We start from the raw sequence: 17,495 nt of genomic DNA, 5'->3' as shown, positions 1-17,495 counted from the left end.
GTCGCAACACACCAAACGCCTGCTTATGCAGACGCCCCTGCGGGGAAGGATGGTACGCCGTGGCAGTCCGGTGAACTATGCGGCATTGAGCAAGCAGAGCTTTAACCACCTGCGACAAAAACACACGGACTCTATCACTCAGCAGCTCCCGAGGTGGGCCATGACGAAGAATGAAACGATGGAGCAGAAATCATGCAACGTCACTGGCGGTCGCTGCAGGTCGAGCAGCGGTTTCGGCATAGCGTGTAGGTTGATCAACTGCGACAACAATCCATCGTTTTCCAGCGGGTGTTAGTGGTAGCGGCCTGTACAGGTCAATTCCCACACGTTCGAAGGCACGAGCAGGGCACGGAAGCGGCTATAATAATCCGTGGGCCGGATGAGGCGGAGATTTGCGGCGTTGGCATTGTGGGCACGAGCGGACAAACTTTTGGACAAAAGTAAACATTCCTCGCCAGAAGTAACGTTGCCGCAGGCGCTCATACGTCTTGAAAACGCCTGCGTGTGCACATTGTGGGTCAGTATAGAATGACGCGCACATGCCGGAACGCAAAGTCCTAGGGATAACCAGGAGCCCCTTGCGACCATCGGGCAGGTGGTTCCGTCGATACAAGAGTTTATCCCGGACAGCAAGATGGACAGCCTGGCGACGCAGGGAGAGGGAGATGGGAGATGCAGGCGAGCCAGAAAGGAGATCCAAAAGAGAGGCCACCTAAGGATCCTTGCGCTGTTCTGATGCGAAGGTTACTATGTCGACCGAGGATGCCGCCTTAATGGTGGAGAGGGAGGCCGTGCCGGCTGGCAGCGGAGAGCGGGACAGAGCGTCAGCATCAGTGTGCTTGCGAACTGAACGTGTGTGTCGTATTCTTGAATGCGCAGAGCCCAGAGGGCAAGGCGTCCAGACGGGTCTTTTAAAGAGGATAACCAACATAGGCCGTGATGGTCAGTAACCACATTGAAAGGCCTAACGTATCAATAGGGGCGAAACTTCCCGAGTGCCCAAACGATGGCCAAGCATCCTTTTTCTGTGACGCTGTAATTGCGTTCCGCTTTGGTCAGCGCACGACTGGCGTAAGCAACGACGTACTCGGAGTAGCCAGACTTGCACTGTGCAAGACAGCGCCAAGGCCAATACCACTGGCATCGGTATGCACTTCAGTTGGGGCGGTGGGGTCGTAGTGCCGCAGTATAGGCGGAGACGTCAGGAGATGGCGTAAGGACACGAACGCGGTGTCGCATGCAGGAGACCAGGAGGATAGGTCGTTGGCGCCGCTTAAGAGTTGTGTCAGAGGTGATATTATCGAGGCGAAATTGCGAACAAAGCGTCGGAAGCAACAACAGAGGCCGATGAAGGCGCGGAGTTCTTTTAGTGGCTTAGGTTTTGGAAATTCTGCCACGACGCGAAGTTTTGATGGGTCGGCGCAAATGCCGTCTTGTGATACAACGGGCCCTAGGATCATGAGCGTGCGCGCGGCGAACTGGCACTTTTTCAGGTTCAGTTGCAGGCCTGCGTTGGTCAAGGACGTTAACACTTGCCTTAGGCGAAGTAGATGCGTGCTGAAATCAGGGGCGAACACAACGATGTCGTCGAGATTGCACAAACACGTGCTCCATTTTAGGCCGCGCTAGATATTGTCCATCATTCGTTCAAAGGTAGCAGGCGCATTGCATAGGCCAAATGGCTTCACATGAAATTTGTGTAAACAATCTGGCGTAATGAATGAAGTTTTAGGGCGATCAACTACTGACATCGGAACCTGCCAGTAGCCCGAGCGTAAATCCAACGAAGAGATGAATTTAGCGCCTTGCAAGCGGTCCAGAGCGTCGTCAATGCGCGGTAGAGGGTAGACGTCTTTGCGCGTTATCTTATTGAGACGGCGATAATCGACGCAGAACCGAATGGAACCATCTTTTTTTGTGACGAGAACCACCGGTAATGCTCACGGGCTATTGGAAGGTCGAATGATGCCGCGCTGAAGCATGTCGTCGACGTGCTCACTGATCACCTGACGCTCCTTGGTGGATATGCGGTACGGGCGCTGCGGAATGGCGCGTTGGAGCCATTGTCGATGGGGTGGCTGACGGTCGACGAGCGACACAGAGTAGGCTGAGCGACATCAAAAGAAGAGCGGAACTGGGCAAGCAGGTGAAGAAGCTGGGAGCGCTTCTCGGAAGTAAGGTCATCGGCAATGAAAGGTGTGTATAAGTCAGGTGATGGTGGAGCAGAAGCGGAAAGTGCACAGAAGTCGGTGAGCACTGCATACGAAGCATCTGGCACGTCGGTTATAAACATGTCATCAATAGGCTGAACACGGCCAAGTTCTTCGCCGCGAAGAGCCATCAGGTCTGTAGGAAGCGGATTGCAGACAACGATGGCGCTGAAATCGGCTGAAATGTCAAGCGCGGCGAAAGGCAGGGAAACGTCTTTGCGGGTCATGAAGAGTTCTGAAGGAGTGAAGAGGACAGCGCCTTCAGAGACAGCGCCACAGAAGACGGGAACAACGGCAGACGAGTACGGCGGTATGGCGATGTCTTCTCGAAGAACTAGCTTAGCGGGAAGAGAAGTGGCGCCCACGAGGGGCACGTCACAAAGAGGTTATAATTCGACTTCAGCACGTGCACAATGGATGACGGCGTTATTTCGCGAAAGAAAGTTCCACCCAAGTATCACATCGTGAGAACAGGACTGAAGAACCACAAACTCCACAATATAGAGAACGCCCTGAATAACAACTGTAGCTGTGCATGCTGCTGAAGGCTAAACTGGCTGGGCGCTTACTGTGCAAAGAGAAAACCCAGAAAGCGGCGTCGTAACTTTTCGTAAAGCACGAGAGAGGCGTTCGTTTAGGACAGACACGGCTGCTCCAGTATCAATTAGCGCAACGGTAGGTACGCCGTCAACAGTAAGATCGACAACGTTCGAAGGCGACAATGGAGGACTTGTACAGATCAATGGCGACGCAGTTCTTGCCTCCTGAACTGCGGCGCTTAGTTTTCCTCTTGCGTGGGTGAAAGGCGCCGACGCATGGGGGACAACGAGCGGCGACGCCGGGAAGGCGAACGACGTGTCAGGACCGGGCGCTCGGCTGGTGGCCTGTTCGACTGCCGACTAAAATAAGTGCCGTGGAAAGGCTGCACGTTGGCGTAGGGAGGCGACTGCACAAACTCATCAGAGTGCAGCATGCGACGGCGGCAGAGTCGTGCAACGTGGCCGGGAATACCGCAGGCATAACATATGGGCCTGTTGTCTTGCGTGCGCCAAGGATTAGTAAAGGCAGGAGCAGGTCGATGAATGGGACTATGAACGGGTGGTGGTGACCGAGGATGTAGCGCAACGAGTGGTTGACGAGGGGGCTGCGCGGCGACGGATGCGTAAGTAAGTGGCGCGGCGGCAGGGTACTGCTGTTGCTGCAGTGGTAGAGCCTAAGCAACTTGGTCTTCAATAACCCGCCGGAGCGTAGGAGCGAGCTGTGTAGGAGGCTGTTGCGGCAGTGGCTGCTGTAGCTCAGCGAAGGGTAGCAGAGAAAGCTGACGTGCAGCTTCCTCCCACACGAAAGCTTGGATTGGTGTGAGCAAGGAGGAACGATGAGAGAAGGCTATCATGGAAGAGAGGGCCTCGTCAGCCATTGAGGGGCGCCTAGTCAACTCGCGCTGCCTCCTCAACTTGTCGTAGCTTTGGCTCAAGTTTATGAGCTCTGGTACAGTGCGCGGGCTCTTGGCGATCAACATTTTGAAAATATCATAGTCAATGCCCTTCAATATGTGCTTCAATTTGTCATTTTTGGGCATAGACGCATCCGCACGTTTGCATAGGTCGAGAACCTCTTCAATATAACAGGTGAATGTTTCACCGGGTTGTTGCGCTCGCTCTCGTAACCGCTGCTCGGCGCGCAACTTGGGGACGGCAGGGTGATCGAAACCTGCTGCGAAACTGGTCTTGAACGCGCAGCAGCACTGAAAGTTGGCTTCGTGATTTTTAAACCACATGTGAGCCACTCCCGCAAGGTAGAATATGACGGCATTTAACTTGGCGGTATGATCCCATTGATTGTGCAAGCTTACCCGTTCGTACGTAGCCAACCAGTCATTGACGTCCTGTTCATCCGTACCGCTGAAAACCGCTGGATGGCGTTGCGGGACAGCGCCAGAGCAGGCAACAGGGGGTGGCGTCGGCGTCGGCTGGGGAGAGTCAGGCATGATGGGAGGCAGAGTCCGAGACCGGAGTTCTAGGGTGTAGATGCTCTTCAGTACCCCGCCCCTTCCACCAATTGTAATGGGTGCACTGAAAAGTTCCGAGGGTAACGTATCTTCGTAACCGAGGAGGCAGGCGACACAGAGCACGAACAGCTGGCTGCCCGAACGGGTCACACTCGTGCCAAGCACAGGCGATCCGGCTGGCCCACTGGTTGCACAGCAGGCATGGAAGAGACGACCTGGCTGGCCTTGTTCTTGTGCTCTTCTTCTTCATTACAATATATATATATATATATATATATATATTGCCACGAGAAACTTGGTGACATTCAAGTTGCGCGCCCTGTGCGTTGGGCACTGTGCACGCCATACAGTGGTGTTGTTCAGCAACAGGCAGCGATCTTCGTGGCACGGGCAGCCAGTTGCACCCGGCTCGCATGCGCCACGCGCACGAGGTGTCACGCGAGGAGAAGAGGAAGACGGTTCGATCCCAGTTTGAGAACGCGACTGCCGCGGATTTCTGCGCGACCGCAGTGACTTTTACTTGTGGGCACAAGTTCGCCTTTAATAAATATTCTTGTTTTACTAACATCGTTACATTTCTGGTGGAGGTGCGGGGTATGAGTCGAAGCCCCACGAACGAAAGTCAGCGTAGCCCCGACAACCCGCGAGTCCATCCCGTGGAACTGACACCTGTACACCAGCAGACCAGCCGCCGTCTTCGAGGTGACTCGCCCGAATTCGGCCATCTTGTCTTCTTGCCAAGAGAAACTCCCACAACGGACGCCGCCACAATGACTACCCAGGTAACACCGGCACAGCTAGTCGTAACCCAACCTCGCAAGCCGCCAACATTCCATGGTGACTCGTTCGAAGACGTGGAAGATTGGTTAGAACTGTTCGAGAGAGTGGCGAGCTTTAATGATAGGAATGAGAGACAGAAGCTCCGTAACGTATATTTCGCGTTGGAAGACTTCGCAAAAACGTGGTATGAAACCGCGAACCCTCTTTGACCTCTTGGGAGGAATTTCGACGACAACTGCTAGCAACGTACGCCAGCACGGATCGTAAAAGAAAGGCGGAAATCGCACTTCGAGCCAGGAACCAGCTCACAAACGAGAACGTGGCGATGTACATCGAGGACATGTCCCGCCTGTTCAAGCGTGCTGATCCTACCATGAGTGAAGATAAGAAGCTGCGCCATCTCATGCGTGGAGTAAAGCAGGAACTCTTCGTAGTTCTCGTCCGCAACCCACCGCGGACGGTCGCCGAGTTCAGATGTGAAGTAACGACCATCGAAAAGACGCTGGAACAGCGGGCTCGGTAATACAACCGTGAGGCAAGCTGCGCACCTGTCCATGTCTTCCCTTGACGCCTGCCAAACGACCTGGAAGCCCTGCGGGAGCTTGTCCGGTCAGTGATCAGGGAAGAGCTCAACAAGTTGCTGACACCTCAGGCTCCAGCTGCACTATCTATCGTCGACGTTGTCCGGGACGAACTCAGAAACGTCATACGGGATCCAGAGCGTGAGCTACAGCCGACGCGGCGCACCCCAACGTACACCGACATACTCAGGCAACATGCGGTACACAGTAGTGGAGCAGTTGCGACGACCGTTCCCTACCCGTCTACAGTACGCAGTGCACCTCGTCTACTGGAACCACCGGCTGCCTATCAGCCTTTAGCACGTAGTGCACCTCGTTTTGTGGAATAAAGGCCCCGGAAAAGTGACGTCTGGCGTGACCACGAGCGCAGGCCTCTGTGTTTCCACGGCGGAGAAGCGGGTCACCTGTATAGGTTCTGCCCGTACCGTCAAGTTGGGTTAAGGGGTTTTCCCTTAAGCGCACCATGCCCCCGAAACGGCGAACGGCCAGCGGAGATCGAAGAATACCTGTCGACGCGCCAAAGCCCCGTTACTCCTCGCCAACGTCAACCACGATCACCGTCGCCCATGCGCTACCGATCGCCTAGCCCACGCACGTCTCCAAGATTGCCTAGGCCTCGTTCACCAAGCCCACACCAGAAAAACTGAAGCAAGCGACCTGTGGAGGTGAGGCCGCTGATAACCAGAGTTACGAAGATCCTCCAACGCGATTCCTGTGTGGTGACGAGATAATTCCAGTCTACAGGTGCAGGAACGAAACGATTACGTCAGATTTGCGGTTGATAATAGACGGATGCGAGCTGAATGCCTTAGTCGACACCGGCGCTGATTATTCGGTAGTAAGGTTCAAGATGGCGAAGCACCTTAAAAAAGTTGTGACGAAGTGGACTGGTCCGCAGATACGCACGGCAGGCGGCCATCTTATTACGCCCCTTGGCCGATGCACCACAAGACTTACGATAAAAGGCTTCACTTACGTTTCTGACTTTATTGTACTGCCAGAATGTTCACGGGAACTTATATTGGGAATGGATTTTCTACAAGCTAACGGCGCCATAATTAACCTACGTAGGTCCAGTGTATCTTTCTCGACAAAACAAGCTATACCTGTGGAAGAATCGGAGGAGCGACGTCTCGCTGCACTGCGTGTCGTTAACGATGACGTAACTGTGCCGCCACGCTGCAGTATAATGGTTCTTGTGGAGAATGAAAGATTTTCTGACCGCGAAGGCATAGCGGATGGAAACATAGAGCTCCTTTTCAACAAAGGTATTTGCGTGGCTCGCGGCCTCGTTCAGTTAAGCGATGGCCGTGCAAATGTCGCACTTACAAATTTCGGTAACGAATTCCAACACATCGCACAAGGAACAGCTATTGCCTATTTCCACGAGTTCTGTGAAGCGACCGAATTATGCAGCCTAACTACGTCAACTGCCCTGCCAGGAACCTGCAGTGTCGACAGATCAATTACCGTCAACCCGCGACTCCCTGAAGCCCAAAAGAAACAGATATATGCCTTGATAAAGGATTTTTCTGACTGCTTATCCACGTCCTCGAAGGTACGGCGCGCGTCTGTTGCGAAGCACAGAATCATAACAGAGGACGCCACAAGACCGGTATGCCAGCACCCGTATCGAGTGTCACCAAAAGAAAGGGAGATCATCAAGAAGCAAGTAGAGGAGATGCTTTCAGATGACGTTATTCAGCCTTCCAGCAGTCCATGGGCGTCTCCGGTAGTGCTGGTTAAGAAAAAATATAACACACTTCGATTCTGCGTCGACTACCGCAAACTGAACAGCGTAACCAATCGGGATGTGTACCCCCTTCCGCGTATCGACGATACGTTAGATCGGCTCCGATGTGCAAAGTTTTTCTCCTCCCTGGATCTCAAGAGTGGATATTGGCAAATAAATGTGGATGAACGGTACCGTGAAAAGACAGCATTCGTAACCCCTGATGGCCTCTACGAATTTAAAGCACTTCGATTCGGCCTCTGTTCCGCACCCGCAACATTCCAGCGAATGATGGACTCTGTGCTTGCAGGATTGAAATGGCAGTCATGCTTAGTGTATTTGGATGATGTGGTCGTTTTTTCCACCACATTTGACCAACATCTAGAGCGCCTGCGACTAGTATTAGAAGCTATTCGCGCAGCAAACTTGACAATTAAGCCGGAAAAATGTCAATTGGGCTTCGATGAACTTCGGTTTCTCGGACACGTCATCAGCGCTGAAGGCGTTCAACCAGATCCCGAAAAGACAGCAGCTGTTGCGAGGTTCCCGACACCCACAGACAAAAAATCAGTGCGACGTTTCTGGGCTTTATGCGCATACTGCAGAAGATTTGTGGAAAACTTTTCAAACATTGCTGAGCCCCTTACAATACTAACAAGAGAAGATCAACCTTTCATGTGGAAAAGCGAACAAGACGCCTTTGACGAGTTAAGGAAACGCCTGCAAGCTTCTCCAATCCTTGCCCATTTTGATGAGACAGCCGACACTGAAGTTCATACCGATGCGAGTAACGTCGGCCTCGGTGCCATACTAGTGCAGTGGAATAACGGCCAGGAGAAATTAATTGCTTATGCCAGCCGTAAGCCTTCGAAAGCAGAGGTAAACTACTCCGCAACCGAGAAGGAGTGCCTTGGAGTCATTTGGGCAATATGTAAATTTCGGCCCTACCTCTATGGTAGACCATTCAGAGCAGTCAGCGATCACCATTCGCTTTGCTGGCTGGCGAGTTTCAAGGTTCCATCCGGACGACTAGCAAGATGGAGCCTTAGGCTTCAAAAGTATGACATTACTGTCGTATACCGATCCGGGAGGAAACACAGCGATGCCGACTGCTTGTCACGCGCACCCGTCGAGACAACTGTGCCAGAAGAAGAGGATTTCCTGTTCCTTAGCATTGTTGACGCGTCACAAATTGCTCAACAACAACGAGATGACTCGGAATTGCTTCCACTTATACAGCGCCTGGAGGGACTCGACGTTCAACTGCCGCGTATTTTCTCAAGGGGGCTATCCTCGTTCTGTCTGCGAGGAAGTGTCCTCTACAAGAGAAACTTCGAGAACAGCGAGACAAAGTTTTTACTTGTCGTACCCACACCTATGCGAGAAGAAACTTTGCATGCATGTCACGATGAGCCGACGTCTGGACACATGGGCGTGAGCCGTACAGTCGCCAGGATTCGTCTGAAATACAACTGGCCCAAGTTATTAGCATCAGTGCAGCACTACGTCAAGACTTGTCGCGAGTGTCAAAGGCGCCAGGCTCCATCCGTAAAACCGGCCGGCCTCCTCCAGCCAATACAGCCACCAAAAGCCCCATTCCAAGAAGTCGGTATGGACCTCCTTGGACCCTTCCCAACATCATCTTTAGGCAAAAAGTGGAAAGTTGTTGCCACGGACTATCTGACCCGTTACGCAGAAACTGATTGCCTGTACAATGCAACGGCCGTCGGAGTTGCAATATTCTTTGTCCACAATATCGTGCTCAGGCATGGCGCTCCCATAGTTGTTATTACCGATCGTGGAACGGCCTTTACTGCGGACCTAATCAAATGCTTGTTGAAAATTACACATACTGATCATAGGAAAACTACGGCTTACCACCCTCAGACAAACGGTTTAACTGAACGGCTTAACAGAACACTGACCGACATGCTTTCGATGTATGTCGACGTTGAACATAGGCTGTGGGACGAAATTTTGCCATACATCACCTTCGCATATAAAACGGCCATTCAGGAAACAACATGAGTCGTCCCGTTTGAACTTGTATTCGGCCGAGCAGTAACCACAACTTTGGATGCTATGTTGCCGTTAGGTCAAGAAAACCATAACTCATCTGACCTAGATGATTTCTTGCAACGAGCCGAGGAGGCACGACAGATGGCAAGGTACCGAATACGCCGCCAACAACGCATCGACTCCAGCCGGTACAACCAGCGCCGTAGTGAAGCTCATTACCAGCCCGGTGACAAGGTGTGGGTATGGACCCCAGTGCGACGCCGTGGACTGTCTGAAAAGCTTCTGTGCCGATACTTCGGCCCTTACGAAATACTTCGTCGCATAAGCGACGTCACTTACGAAGTGAAATCCGCTGGACACGAGAGCCCAAGACGGCGCAACTCCACGGAAGTTGTGCATGGTGTCCGCATGAAACCCTACTGGGAGAGGTCATGAACAACAACAAAAAAAAGTGAGAGCCCACAGGAACCCCTACTTCCTCTTACGCTTCGGACCGATGCGGTAAGGAGGGGGATAATGCCACGACAAACTTGGTGACATTCAAGTTGCGCGCCCTTCGCATTGGGAACTGTGCACGCCGTACAGTGGTGTTGTTCAGCAACAGGCTGCGATCTTCGTGGCACGGGCAGCCAGTTGGACCTGGCTCGAATGCGCCACGCGCACGAGGTATCACGCGAGGAGAAGAGCAAGACGGTTCGAGCCCAGTTTGAGAACGCGACTGCCGCGGATTTCAGCACGACCGCAGCGACTTTTTCTTGTGGGCACAAGTTCGCCTTTAATAAATATTCTTGTTTTACTAACATCGTTACAATATATATAGTGTACTGGAGAAGAACGAGCAGCATGCACTGCTTCGAGAAAGACGACGCCAACGTGTGGTTGGAAGCCTTGTGGCTGTGTTTCCGAAGCCTTGCGTCCCCTCGCTGCGGTGCTTTACTATCTGAGGTTTCATCAATTAGACTATAACGCCTCTTGACAGTAGAAACATTCCGCAAACTGAGTAAAGTTCGCAAAGAACATTAACAGCATTATATACATTTCTTCAGGGATGCACGGCGTCTAACCAGCGTCACACATATTAAGGCAATCTTGTCTGATACTAATTTCAGACATGCGCTACAAGGGGACGTAGCAGTGGCGCCACAATATGGCGCAGCGTGCCCAAAGGGAAGTAGATTAGATTAGCGTGACAGCAGTACACACATCCTACATTACCCATTTTGGTGGTGGGGATACGGTGCGTCGCTACATTGCTTGAACTAAATTCCCATTAACATATACTGTTGTTATCCTAGGGATGGTTTCTACCAGACATTTTTCTGGCAATAATATAGTATCGGCTTTACAAAAGCGTTTACCTTGTATTAAAGGACAGCCTTTATGTCACATTGAAATACTGGCTAATCAATTCGATAAAAGATACGATACGTTTCATATTTTGTGTTCGATGTGGGTATTCCTAATGCAAGGTAAAGGTTCCATCAATTCACATTTCTTTATTCTTCGGCCAATATGCAAAGTAGCCGTTATATATAGCCTCATGTTGAAAACGTCACCCCCTAAAAGATACTCACTCTGTTTTCTTCATTTTTCCCTCTTGTAATTGTTGCCTTTATTGCGCGATTCATAGCAATTGCGAAGTCCCGCTTGAAAACAAAGCGCTTAGTTCGTTTGAAAGGTGGACGCCATTTTTAGTGTAGCATTGATTAGCTCAGCGTAAGATGGTACCTAGCACTACCATTATAAAAGCCCATTCAGAAGAATAGCGACACGAAGTAGTAGTGCAACGCATAATGTTCGCGATTGCTGTAACGCTGTGATGATTTCACTTTGCCGAAAAACGACTTTCTTAGACGTCAATTCCTGCAAATTCTCAACGTATTCTGTTTTCGTTAAATTTTGCTTACGCAGATTATTCTTCAGGGACACTTTCAATCGTATTTTCCGTCATCCTGCTCCAATCACTTGTGTCTTCATGCTGTGAGAAATTCTGGCAAATACTTTCGAAGATCATCACCCCACACGACAACTGATTATTTTGGTAAGCTGTAAGGTCTGACCTACATGCCATTTCTGCATCATGAAACCTCCTACGTAGATCAGATGACAAGCGACGTGGTAATATCGATCCCAAGCACAATACAACCCATCCCACGACATAGCATATATTATCATAAAAGCAGCCCAGCCCCCAAAATGTCTGAAGTTTATTTCTCGATATGTCGTTATGTTGACCAAAACCATATTAGGATTAAATTCCAAAAATAAATATTTCAAGAACCTTGGCGACGCGGTTAGCTGATGATGGTGTTCTTGTACGGGTGACACGGCCTAGTGAGGCAAATGTTTGCCTTTAGCTGTGTCCCCTAAGACAACCTCTTCATTGTATTTTATAAGTCACTAAATAAAGAAAGAAAGGAAGGAGGCTGTTCACCGACCAAGGGCAAAACCATTTACAAGTTCCATCGGACAAGGCCACCACGAACCCTTCTGGTCGGGTAGTTTCGACTCAGCAACATTTCTACAAAAATGCTGTGTGCTTTTTCTGTTTTAGCCATTATATTGACACGCGCCTAAGTGGTTGCAATCTTGCGGCGATGGTGTTTTAACCGACAATACTTTTTACAATGTTATCGCTAGGCGCGAGATGCAAGCTCATGTATTGATACACTCTCGGATGTTGTTGCCTCTTCTATGGCTAGGAACCTTTTGTATTCAGATTGCATGTACGACGCCGATAATATTGCACGTGATGAAAGCACGCGAGGCCCGATACTACACTGAAATGTTCAACGACTCGTTTATAGATGACCGACGCGCTCCACAGCATGGATCACATTTCGATGACCAACGCCTGTGCTCATGTGTCGTTGTATGTAGGCATGATATGGTATGAATAACTTTATTGGGTCCTGAAGGTCAACCCTAGGTTCACGCAGGACGCTCCCACATTGGGGCTGTCAGGCCGAGCCCTTCAGCCACATCGCCGGCCTGCGGGGCACTGCCAAAGCATGTGGTCAAGAGTAAAGATGCCATTGCACTTTAACAGTTGGTTTGAGTTTCCCTCTACGGAGAGATCGCGTTAATGAAATCTGGACTTAGGTTTGTTCTTGTCTGTAGCAAACGTTATGTGACCGCTTGTGCTCTGCAAAGCTTACCGTGTGGTAATGGGTGTTCCCTTCTGCTTAAATAATAATGCTTCATGATTTCGTTATATGTTAATAATCGACCCCTGTGTTCCCCGGGTGAACTGTAAGTTGATCGGCCTTGAAGAGCACGGCTAGAAAGTCCTCGTGCTGCTTCATTTGCCACCTCATTGAGGTTTCTCCGTGCTACGTCCACCACCCGTAAATGTGCAGGAAACCAGCGGATTTCAATCCTTTCACTGATGACCTTCTCTGCTAATCTTGTGGCTATCCATGTCATATATTCGTTAGCAAAGTTGCGTCTGGCTGTTATACAGTCGCTGTAAATATGTGTCCACCGATTAGCACGGATGGCGAAGGCGATTGCTTCTTGTACTGCTACTGTTGGGTCCTTTGTATAGACGGTGATGGCATCCCGTATGTTACCTTGAGTGTCTACAACAACGGAGGTATACGCATCCTTATTTTTAACCTAGGCAGCGTCAACGAACACCGCCTGCTGCTCATGTTGATCTGTGTCTTGAAGGAGTGCCTTCGTCCTTGCCTTCCGTCTCTCGAGGTTATGGGTCGGGCGCATAATCCTAGGGAACGGAGCCGTCTTTATTGTTTCTCGTAGTCCCGCTTGCAATTCTGTTAATAATACTTCTTCATTGGTGTGGTTGTTATTTTCTACGCAAAATTCTTGAAGTAGCGCCCTCGCAGGTCGTGTCCTCATTAGTCTCTCCTGGAGGGCCACCTGTTGAGCCTCAGCTATCTCTTCTAGTGTGTTATGCAGCCCTAGGCGCGATGAGCTATAGTTGGCCGTGCTGATGGGAAGTCCTAGCACAGTTTTTATAAGTCGTATGATTAAAGCGTTTAGCTTGTTCTTATCAGCCTGTGTCCATTGTAGCATGCCTGCCACGTACTAGAAGTGGCAAAAGGCGAATGCGCGTACCAGTCTTGTGGCACTGTCTTCTCCTAGCCCCTTAAGCCTGTTGGTAATTCTATGCAGAAGCCTAATGACTTCTTCTGACTTGTTAGAGGTACGTTGTATCATCGTGCAATTAGATCCATTCGCTTGCAGGAGAAGTCCTAGCACTTTAATAGTCTCCACCTGCCTGACTGGCTCTCCATTCTTGGCGTATATGTCAATGCGGGCTTCTACCTCTGGGATATATCCGTTCGGCTTGCGGCCACGCTTACTGCTCCGTAGTACCAATAGTTCCGATTTTTTTGGAGAACAGTTCAGTGCCATACCCTCAAGTATTGTTTCCACCACATAAATGCTTTCCTGTAATTTGGTCTCTGTCTGTCCTATATTACTGTTGGCACTCCAGATTTTTACATCATTCGCATATATTTCAAAGGGAATACCCTCAATCTGCGCGAGACCTCGAGCCACTTTTGACATTGCCAAATTAAATAACATGGGAGATTGGGCAAAACCTAGTGGTGTCCCACGATTCCCAAGTTCCAGGGTTGTCGATTGGAGTTCGCCTAACCTGAGACAAGCAGAATGGCCACCGAGAAAGGCTTTGACTATATTGTGCAATCACTTACCGAATCCCATCTCCGAGAGGATATCCAATATGGCCCTGTGCTTGATGCAATCAAAGGCCTTTTCTACATCTAGGCCTAGGAGAGCTCTCGTATGTAGCGGGCTAGCGAGAATAGGGTGATGTTTGATTAAAAGCATTGCATGTTGAGTCGAAAGCCCAGGACGGAAACCGATCAGGCTATGCGAAGAACATTTCTGTTTTCTACATACTTATTCAGTCTATTGAGTATGACATGCTCCATGGTTTTGCCCAGACATGATGTTAACGATATGGGTCTTAGGTTATCTAGATTGAGTTGCTTGCCTGGTTTGGGAATACGAAATGTTAGCAATTCTCCATTCCTTCAGATAATCACGTTTTTTGCAGAGTTCGTTGAAATACTTTGTTAAATATTTGATAGACTCATCGTCCAGATTTTTCAACGGCTTATTGGAAATGCCATCTGGACCCGCAGCGGATATACTGTTGAGGTCGTACGGGGCTGCACGAACTTCACTTTCTCTCAAGTCTTGATCCTTAGGCTCACAGTCTCCTCCTGTATATTCAGGCTGGTCTGTACTCTCATTGCCATCCTTAAGTGGCAAATACTTAGCTTAGAGCGGATCCAGAATGTCCTCCTCCGTTGTGTCCCGACTCTCACGATGGACGAGCCGTGCTACTGCTGTTCTCCTATTAGATTTCGTGTCGTTCTCATGAAGCAAATGTCAAAATAAGTTCCAATTTCCACCACGTTTGATTGGACCACATATGAAATTACAAAGCTCATCCCATTGTTCTTCCTGTAAATTTCTGGAGTGTTCATCAATCTCTCTATTCCACATGGCTATGCGCTTCCTGAGTCTCCTGTTCAGCCGTTGCGTTTTCCATCTATTTAACATAGATTGTTTGGCTTCAATCAAGTGCACCAGCCTACTGTCCATGATTTCGATATCCTCCTCTGTGGTAATATCCTTTGTTGCCGCCTTTACATCTTCCCTGAGCTGAGTGGTCCAAGTTTGGAGTGTTTTCTTTTGTCCTGTCTCTGTCTCAGCTCTGCTTTTCCTTGCTTTCTAAAAAAAACCCAGTCAATGTAGTTAAAGTGCTTTATCTCATTACTGGGTGTTTCCAATAGTATTTACAATATGTAATGATCACTACCCTGGTCAATATTGGAGTTATTCCAGCCAGCGTTCGCTAAACTTCATACAAAAGTAAAGTCTGCGGTGGAGTCCCTGCATGTAGATGTACCACACCTAGTGGGATAAGCTGCATCTGTGATCAGGGAGAGATTAAAATCTGTAGCTAGGTGCCACAGTCCATCCCCTTTTTTAGTATTCCAGTGATATCCCCAGGTTTGATGTGGGGCGTTGAAATTCCCTCCAATAATGAGTGGAGCGTGCTTAGTAACAGCAATAGTCTTATTAAAAACTGCCCTCAAAATCTGTTTCATGTCGCTAGGGCTGCTACAAACATTGAGAAAAAAGAGGGTTTGTGGTTTGCTTCTATTCCTTTCCAAATTATTTCCACATGTAAGTATTGCAACTTGTTTAGTCCAAAGCGCAAGTAATGTTCTATGTATATTATTTTCTTATCTACGAGTGTGGCTAGCCCCCTACCCGGCTCTTTGCCCCTGCATGTCGCTTTGTATTCGGATTGGCTGATCTCATCCGCCACGGTTTCCTGCAGCATAATTATTTTCTGTTTGTCTGGAGAGGTTTTTATTACCTGCATGAGAGGTGCTTTTTGATGATAAAATCCTCGGCAATTCCATTGCCGCACGGTAATGCTGCCCCTGCTAACCATTGCTTATGGAACCCACCTTACTGCTCCCCGCTAGAGTACGCTTCGTAGAACCCCCCGACGAGCCAGGGAGAGATCTGACGCTTTCTGCTTCTGAGGGTAGGTATTCGTCGTCCTCGCCTTGCGCTTCCACTTTGGTAAGCCACTTTTCAGTCCTCAGTCTCCATTTCCATAACTAATCAACTTTAAGGTAGTTTTATCTATGCAATCTCTAAGTTGTTTTATCGCCTCCTTGATCTCTTCCAAAGGAGAGCACACTGTCGTTTCTACTGGGCTTATTGCCCGCTTCTTTGGAGCTGGTGTGTTTTCTTCATCCTGACTGTTGTCATTATTCACCGGTTTGGTTATTGCTACTTTCGTGGAGCTAGTCTGCGAGTTCTTGCGAAGTTCTACAACCTGCTAAGTAAGTTCTTCATTTGCCTTTCTCAGATATCTTACTTCTTTAATTAGCTGTTCTATCCTGGCATCGTTATCTCCGACCGGCATCCCCGCACAGCTCTCGGCAGCCCTCCCAGTACCTTTCACTTTGTCGGCCCAGGCTGTTCCGGATGTCGTCTTGTCACCAGGCCTCTGCCCTCCTCCTTCGAAGCGCACCTGCACTTCACGTGATCTGGAGCGGCTTCTGCCCTTCGACGGCGTACAGCCTCTTGACCGTGTGGGGCGTTTTGAGCGCGTGCACCCCCTGGTGCCGTTTGAGCATCCCATTGCAGCTAAGCTGATGTCGCCCCCGATGCAGTTCTGTTGCGTTCTCGTCGTTGAATTCGCAGCACGTATGGAATTTGGTACCGCTGTCGGCAAGTCTTGCCCCCAGTTGGGTGGTCCCTCCAAAGAATTTGCAGTTTAGCACACACATGTGATTGTCCTCCGGCTTTTGAGGTCCACATCCTCTGCACCGTACCACGTCCGGTGTTGGACATACATCTGATTGATGTCCAATCTTTCCGTAAGCCTAGCAGACATCAAACTGCTTCCTATGCAGGTAGCACCTTACAAGGGTCGACGCGTATCTGACATAATTGGGTACCTTGAGCCCACTAAACAGAACAATGACTGAGCCCGTCGATTTAAAACATTTGGCTGCCAATGCCAGTGGGTTAAAGTATGCACAATGTTCTTCATTATCGTGGCCTGATTGTCTCTGAAGTCAACTCTCCGAATCAGCCCTTTACACGTGGTATATGGAGCTGTCTCATAGGCGTTACCTTCATATTCGGTTTCCAATATAATGATTGACCTGCTTCGCGCATACCTGGCAGCATGACTGGGATCTGGTGTACTAACCACCACGATGTTTTGCGTGAAGTTAGGACAAACGACATCCTCTCGGGCTTCTTGCGGAGTCAGGCCCGATGCTTCAATAATCGCCATGCTTATGGCTGTGGTGCTCACTTTGCTCAAGTTGAGACCTCCTCGTGGGCGGATGATGATTTTTCTGTGCTCCTCGGGCAATTGGGCCATCCTTGATCCCCTGATAGTCTGGTTTTTGAACATAGTGGTTGTAGGATGCTTGTTCTTGCTGCTGTTGCTCTTGTTGGCTCTGCGGCGATGTTCTCCCATGGCCAGCAATCCTTGTGGTGGAGCGAAATTTTCGGCTTGTCACAATTTGCCAACCTAGATCTTACTCATTCTCTTTAAATCCGGTAGCGTCTTCATCTTCCATGCGCGTTTCCACCATTGCGGCCCGGCGGGGCCAGTAGGCCTA

Source organism: Dermacentor variabilis, chromosome 4 (assembly GCF_050947875.1).
Source record: "Dermacentor variabilis isolate Ectoservices chromosome 4, ASM5094787v1, whole genome shotgun sequence".
Taxonomy (NCBI): domain Eukaryota; kingdom Metazoa; phylum Arthropoda; class Arachnida; order Ixodida; family Ixodidae; genus Dermacentor; species Dermacentor variabilis.
Note: the sequence above shows the minus strand (reverse complement) of the source record.